We start from the raw sequence: 8,041 nt of genomic DNA, 5'->3' as shown, positions 1-8,041 counted from the left end.
CTTACAACTTATTGCCAAGAAAGCTTCATGTGCATAAAATCATCCAGAACTGAGCTGATACTTTCCTTTTTTAAAAAATAAAAAACCTTGTCACTTTTTTTAACCTTACCTGCTTTATACTGTGGCTGACTTTGCCCTCCACTTAGAACCTTCTGAAGGAGGCGGTCTATAAATCTTATAAAAGAAAGAAAATATAAGTGAACCCAGATACTAAGTTGTCAACCATACTTTATGAATGAGCCCGCTTTATGGCCCTGGCCAATGGTGGTTTATTTAATAAATTATTCTTAAACGGGACATGATGTAACACAATGTGAGAACCTTTATATCAGTGGTTTTTCAACCTGTGGTCCACGAACCCCGGGGGGGGGGACGTGAGGGCCCATGAAGGCTTGACACCAGATAAATTAATCTAATATGTATACAGGTATTTCAAATGAATGTTGGAAGTGTAAAAGTAAAGAAGGGACTTTCTATCATCTATGGTGGATATACGATAAAGCAACAAAAATTTTGGAGCATGATTCATATTTTAATACAGAAAATTTGGGAAACGAAGATAAAAATGAAACCAGAAACTTTCCTTTTGGGTCTAATGAAAAAAGACTTGGGGAAAAAAATGGGAACTTTGGTACTATAGATGTTGACAGCAGCAAGATTATTGTACGCATAAAAGTGGAAGGACACTTTGATTCCCACTATGGACGAATGGCTGCAGAAGCTGATGGAGTTGGCTGAAATGGCAAAAAATGGCAATTTTGCTTAAAGAAAAGAATATAATGCTATGTGAATAATCTCCACATGGAGATTATTCTGAACTTTGTGCTTGAAGTGGAAAAGAATGAAACTTTGATTTTGGGCTTTAGCGTTGAATAATGACACGAGTTGTATCTTGGTCCAGCTCAACTTTGATAAGTATATACAGCATCTTGAATTTGCCAGTTTGAAAATCAGTTGGTAAGTCTCTGCCTTCAACCATTTACATCATAACCTTGCTGAGCTGATCAGAAGTCAGGTTGACCTATGAGCTTTTATGACACCTTGCACACACGCACACTCACACTCACACACCTCCCAGTGCAGAGCCCGCACCTGCTCAACAAAAGGAAAGGACAACAGCCCTTTGCCCAACTTGATCTACAAAAGAGAAGAATGAATCCTATTTTCTATCTGGAAATAAATTTGCACTGCATTATTCCAATACCTAGGAAATGTCAGTGCTGTAATAAAACCTGTGTGTGTGTGTGTGTGTGTGTGTGTGTGTGTGTGTGTGTGTGTGTATACGTGTAGGTGTGTGGGTGTGTGCAGATGAAGTACAGATTGTTCTATTTGTTCTATTTCTTTGGAACTGATATGAGGCATAATGCTTGCTGAATTAAAGTGTACATATTGAAAACAAAATGGTGGAAAGGTTCAACCGTATTTCCCCTTTTAGAATAAAACAATGAGGAGTGTATTTATGCTGGCTAATGAGTATTTCACGGTACACTAAGAAACCCCACCAGGGAAAACTGTGCAAACAGGCAGTCTCAAAAGGGCCATCATTTCGCTTGTTTGATGTGGTAGGTAGAACTAAAAGGGCAATCAGACTAGTAATTTATTTGACAAACATCTCTTTGGCCTGTGATCCTCTTTAAGACAATTGAGGTCTGAATTACAATACATAAACTGAATACATACAACGCAGTCAAAGATGGGTCAATATTTATAAAAGGTGTGTGTGTGTGTCATTGAGAGATATGTGTGTGTGAATATATATATTATTTTATTTTATTTTATTTTATTTTATTTTATTTTATTTTATTTTAAATTTATATACCGCCCTTCTCCCTGAGGGCTCAGGGCGGTGTACAGCCAGAATTAAAAAACATAAAATGCAAATACAAATATTAAAAAACATATATATATGAGATAGATTAGGTAGGTAGGTAGGTAGGTAGGTAGGTAGGTAGGTAGGTAGGTAGATAGATAGATAGATAGATAGATAGATAGATAGATAGATAGATAGATAGATAGATAGATAATATGTGTGTGTGTTTGTAGTCTTTTATAAATATTGACCCATCTTTGAGTGCCGTATATGGCACTCAAGAATATATATATGTGTGTGTGTGTGTGTGTGTATGTGTGTCTATGTATGTATGTATGTATGTGTATATATATATATATATATATGTATGTATGTGTATATATATATATATATGTATGTATGTATGTATGTATGTATGTGTGTATATATATATATATATGTATGTATGTATGTATGTGTGTATATATATATATATATATGTATGTATGTATGTGTGTGTATATATATATATATATATATATGTATGTATGTGTGTGTATATATATGTATGTATGTGTGTGTGTGTATATATATATATATATATATATATATATATATATATATATATATATATATATATATATATATATATATATATATATATATATATATATATATGTTCAATTCCTTCAGGCTGAATTTTTGCTTCAGGCTGAAACTTGCAAAACAGCATTCAAACAGGCAAGGGGGAATGTTTTTATTAGGAAAAAATGTTTTATCCACATTATGAAGACCTTAAATTGTGCTGTAATGGAAGGGAGGTTGGAAGCAGACCAATTTCATTTGCATTTTGGCAGGGTAATAAATTAATATATATTAGATTAAAAAAGAAAAAAATTGGCAAGTGATTAGTCAGTTACATGATTTTACTGCTTTAGGTCTTTTTAAAGTAATAAAAATGGAAACGATATATTTTACTTTGAATGCTGCCTGCTGTGCCTATGTTACAATCATTTTTCTGAAACTCATGGTTCTCCGCCAAGCAGTCACTGAGCTCAAATATGGATTGGGGTGATAGGCAGCAAAAGCAGCCCAAAATAAGGGAGGTCAGTGGGTGACTTTTTAAATAAATATATTCAGATAAAATAGCTGTGAGATAAGGGTAGGAGCGAGATTGGATTTAATCTAAAGTCGGGAACTGTAAGTATGAGCAGTGAAACACTTGGGTGGCTTAAGATAGAACAGAATGATTTCAGTTGCTAGTTTCCTATTCGTTTTAAGAATAGTTAGATGCACACATGGACACACACACAAACAGCAGTTTTGCACAAGTGTCCTAACTCCTGTTCTCCAGAGTTTGTCACTTTTCAGTTCCCAGAAACCCCAATCCGCATGTTGAGTGATAAATGATTATGAGAGCTGTAGGCTGAAACTTCTGAAATTTTCTATCCCTGCATATTACTTGGTTGGCATTCATAGCTGAGGTTGCAATAATTACAGTACTGTAGCGCTGAACGGGACCGAAGAGATCAGCTCATCAGCCAAAATAGGATCTGCACTCTATATCATCTGACAAAATGCCCACGACCACTCTAATTAACAAGCTAGTTAAAGGGAGGACAGGATGGCAAGACTATTAACTGGGCCAACAGCTGGCTTGAAAACTATATTCGTCCAGAGTTCTTCCTCTCATTGGAAGGGCAAGCTGGCTAAAGTACAACAGGATTCAATGTTCTTCAAGATTTTTATTTGTGATTGGGAGAAAGGAATGCTTAGCAAATCTCCACTGTTGGATGAGATCATTCGTTTTCATGGGAAGAAAAGAGAATTGACGAAGATTTCAGTAGTTAGACAAGTGGCTGGAAAAAAAATAAACAATGTGTTTTAGAGGAAACATATTCAAAGCTCTTTATTTAGGAAAACAACCAAATGGTTGGAAGTTATTTGATTTGGCAATAGTGCATGTGAAAATCAGAGTAGGCTGAATACAAGCCAGCCCATGCAATTTTAGGATGCATCATTAAAAATATATTTTTTCCACATCACAGAAAATAACAGTCCTACTTTATTCTACACGGTTCATACATTACTTTGTAAACTATATCCCGTTCTGGCACTTTGGTTTAAGGAGGATTCAAAGAAGGGCAACCAAGGTTGGACAATAAATCTTATGAGAAGGTACTGAAGAAACCAAATTGGTTTTATCTTGAAAAGATTGACAGGGTTTATGACAGCATCTGACAGAATAACAGAGTTGGAAGGAACCCTGGAAGTCTTCTAGTCCAACCCCTTGCTCAAGCAGGAGATCCAACACCATTCCTGACAAATAGCTATCCAATCTCTTCTTACAAATTTCCAGTGATGGAGCACCCACAACTTCTGAAGGCAAGCCATTCCACCAGTTAATTATTCTCACTGACAGGAAATTTCTTCTTAATTCTAGGTTGGATCTCTCTTTGTTAAGCTTCCCTCTATTACTTCTTGTCTTGCCCTTTGGTGCTTTGAAGAATAGCACTCCTGTCAGACAGCCCCTCAAATATTGGAAGACTGGTATCATGTCACCCCCTAATCTTCTCTTCGTTAGACTTAAAACATTCCCAGTCTCAACAACCATTCATCATACAGTTTGGCCTCCAGTCCCCTAATCATCTTTGTTGCTCTTCTCTGTACTCTTTCTAGAGTCTCAACGTCTTTTGTGTATCAAAAATGTGACAAAAACTGGACACGGTGTTCCAAGTGTGGTCTTACCAGTGCAGTAGAAAGCAGTACTAACACTTTACATGATGTTGATATTTATTTTTATCTCGATCCCTATGTTGATGCAGCCTAGGATCTCACTGGCCTTTTTGGCAGCTGCAGCACACTGCTCGCTCATACTTATTATGATTATTGAGTAAGACTCCTAGCTCCCTCTCACTGATGCTGAGCCAGGTACCACACATTCCATACCTGTGCATTTAGTTTTTCTTGCCTAAGTATAAAACCATACTTTTCTCACCGCTGAATTGTATTTGGTTAGAAGGGGCCCAAGGTTCAAGTCTGTCAAGATCCTTCTGGATCTTGAGCCTATCTTCTAAAGCAGGGGTGTCAAACTCAAGGCTCACGGACTGGATCCGGCCTGCAGGGTGCTTAAATCTGGCCCATGGTACCGGCCTGGAAATAGCAAAGGACTGGCCAGTGGTGCCTCTGGCAGCCAACATGGGGCACGGGGGGGGGGGGCGTGTGTGGCCCTCCTGTGCCCTGTTTGGCCGGCAGGGTGCTGCAGGAGGCCTCTGTTCTGTCTGCCCCCCCTCAGCCGGCCCACGGAGGAGAAGTACAATGCTGATCTGGCCCTCGGAAAAATCCAGTTTGACACCCCTGTTCTAAAGTGTTTGCTATTTCTCCCAGCTTGGTGTCATCTGCAAATTTGATGAGTTCCCCTTCTATCCCTTCATCTAAATCATTTATGAAGATGTTGAGGAGTATTGGGCCTCAGACAGAACCTTGGGGTACCCCACTGTTTATTTTCCTCCATGTTGATGTAGTTCCACTGAGGACTACAAGTTGAGTGTGGTTGGTCAGCCAGTTACAAATCCATCTGGTGGTGATGCTGTCTATCCCACATTTTTCTAATTTAGTAAGAAGTAGGCTGTGATCTACTTTGTCAAGTGCCTTAATGAAATCCAAGTATATTATGTCCATAGCATTTTGTTGGTCCACAGCATTTAGTCACAAAGAATGAAATAAGACCTGTCTGACATTTGTTTTTGGCAAATGCATGTTGACTTCTAGTAATAGAAGTTGTTTTTAAGGATTTCATATAAGGATCTTGTCACACAGAAATACATAGAGACATACAGTAGGACTGCATATACCTAAACTACAGACAATTCTATATATTAGGATAATATTCTTAACAGTAATAGTAATCCTTTTGCACATTGATTGATTGATTGATTGAGTGTCATATTTATATGCCGCCCTTCTCTCGAGGGATTTGGGGCAGCTCACAGAATAAACAACCCAACAATAAATAGAATTAAAATGTTAAAATCCAATTTAAAAACCCCAAATGCCCCAAATTAAAATGCACGGCAGATCAGGGAATTTGCTGAAAGAGCCATGTCTTTAGGTCGGCGCGGAAGGTGCAGAGGTCGGGGGCCGTCCGGAGCCCAGTGGGTAAACCATTCCAGAGGGTCAGTGTGACCACAGAGAATGCCCGCATTCTGGGGGCTGCCAGCCGACACTGTCTGGCCAATGGGACCCAGAGGAGGGCAGTCCTATGTGAGCGCACTGGGCAGTGGGAGGCCAGTAGGAGGTAGTCCTGCAAGTACCCCGGGCCCATGCAGGAAGGGCTTTATAGGTGAGCACCAGCACCTTGAAGCGGATCCGGAGGACCACTGGCAACCAGTGCAGCTCGCACAACAATGGTGTTATATGGGAGTAACGGGAAGCACCTGTAACTAACCGCGCAGCCGCATTCTGGACCAGTTGGAGCCTCTGGATGCACCCCAAGGCAGCCCCATGTAGAGGGCATTGCAGTAATCCAGCCAAGAAATAATGAGAGCATGAGTGACCGTATGGGGGGCATCCCTGTCGAGGAAAGGGCGCAACTGGCGCACCAAGCGAAACTGTGCGTAGTACAGTTCAGGCGAACCTGTGCGTAGTACAGTACAGTTGAGTTACTCATGGACTTCTGACCTCCCTTTCACTGAATGCATCCAAGTAAGGTTGAGCAGCAGTGGATTGAATTCCTGCACTCAAGAGAATTGAATATCATGGTCTAAATCAGTTTTTTCCAACCTCAAGGACTTTGAGCTGTGTACATATCTCACATAATCCCAGTTGAAGTCCACACATCTGAAAGTTCTCAAGGTTGGGAGATTCTGATGTAAATAGTTTCTTCCAGTGTAGTGATGCTAAGATCGATTGATTGTTGACACCCCAGTCTGTTATGACTGAGCTTACAAAATAGAACAAGAAAAATACTACAAAGAGTCAAAAATCATCAGTAGGCTGGAAAAAAACAACAATTACTTAAAAAAAAAAAAACAAGACACTATCCAAAGGGTCTTTCACCCACCACTAACCCTCTAACAAGGGCTGGGGACAAAGTCAGATCTTTGTCTCTAAATGAGCACAAAGTAGTACAAATAAATGTGTGGGGAGGCTGTATGAATCAATTTCTCTAAATCAGTGCCCCCCCCACCCAACCTTTTGGGTAACAGGAACTGGTTCTGTGGAGAGAGATTTTTCCATGGACTGGAGGGTATGTGGTTTCATGTGCTTCCTGAATCCCGCGGATGGGGCTTCACTTGTTTGCACGGCCCGGTTTCTGTCATGCTGTTCTGCCCCAGCTCTGGATTCCCAAGGATTGTGACACACACCAACGGTCCTTATCAAAGTTATAACGTACCAAGAATAAACAAAGCCCGGCAAAGGTTGGTAACCAGCCCAGAAAACAAGATACGATAAGACACTCTCCAAAATGCTGTGTAATAACGACACATTGTTTCCAGCAAGAAATTACTAACTGCATGTGACTTAAATAGGCTAAGTCCTATCCTCAAACCTTACTCTCGAGGAAACCTCCTCCTCCTGAGTAGCCACTCCTGCCTTTTGGCAGCCCGGCATGCTCGAGCATTGAGGAGAGGCTCCTCCACTTCACTTTCTCCACTTGAAGGAGCCTCTGGAGGTTCTGAAGGCCCTGGCTGAGTCTCTGCCTCTGACACCACATCCTCTTCAGCCTCCTTGCTGTCCGACGTGAGCGCCGGCTGCACAGGCTGCTGGTGTGACCCCACACCAGCCTCCTCGTCATCGGAATCAGCCACAATCTACGCCGGCCGCTGGTGGGCCACAACACATGCCGTGGACTGAAGCCAGTCCACGGACTGGGGGTTGGAGACTCGTGCTCTAAATGGTGACTGACTGGTCTCTGTTTAAATGTCTCCTTTAAGGAGAACTTATCTTTATCCTAACCCTGAGACAGTCTGCTTAGCCAAAATACTAGCTTACGTATTCTGGTCAAATGTTTATCCTAAAATTTACCTGAAATCGCCTTTTCTCCACTTTCATGCAGTAACTGAGCCCTGCCCTTCATATTCTGCATGAAGATCTCTCAGATATTTAAAGGATGACTCTCCACCACTCTCCCTTCCCAGTTATTTAGCTATTCTGTACATGGCTTGCTTTTGCCATCCTGATCGTTCTTTTTTGTGCAAAGATTTTTTTTTCTATGTCCTCCTTTAAAAGCTGCTGTTACTCATGTGCAAA

The 8,041-nt window shown here is 40.6% G+C and overlaps 1 long non-coding RNA gene across 1 annotated transcript in view; it reads right to left on the bottom strand.

Annotated features, from left to right (window-relative positions):
- LOC148113551 (uncharacterized) overlaps positions 1 to 8,041 on the bottom strand; it is a 53,683-nt gene that overhangs the window by 3,530 nt on the left and 42,112 nt on the right. The window contains exon 3 of the long non-coding RNA XR_015734564.1: positions 110 to 174. This is a non-coding gene — a long non-coding RNA (uncharacterized LOC148113551). The remainder of the gene's footprint in view (positions 1 to 109; positions 175 to 8,041) is intronic.

Source organism: Pantherophis guttatus, chromosome 5 (assembly GCF_059756535.1).
Source record: "Pantherophis guttatus breed Tessera chromosome 5, ASM5975653v1, whole genome shotgun sequence".
Lineage (NCBI taxonomy): Eukaryota > Metazoa > Chordata > Lepidosauria > Squamata > Colubridae > Pantherophis > Pantherophis guttatus.
Note: the sequence above shows the minus strand (reverse complement) of the source record. Positions and strands in the feature narration are given on the sequence as shown.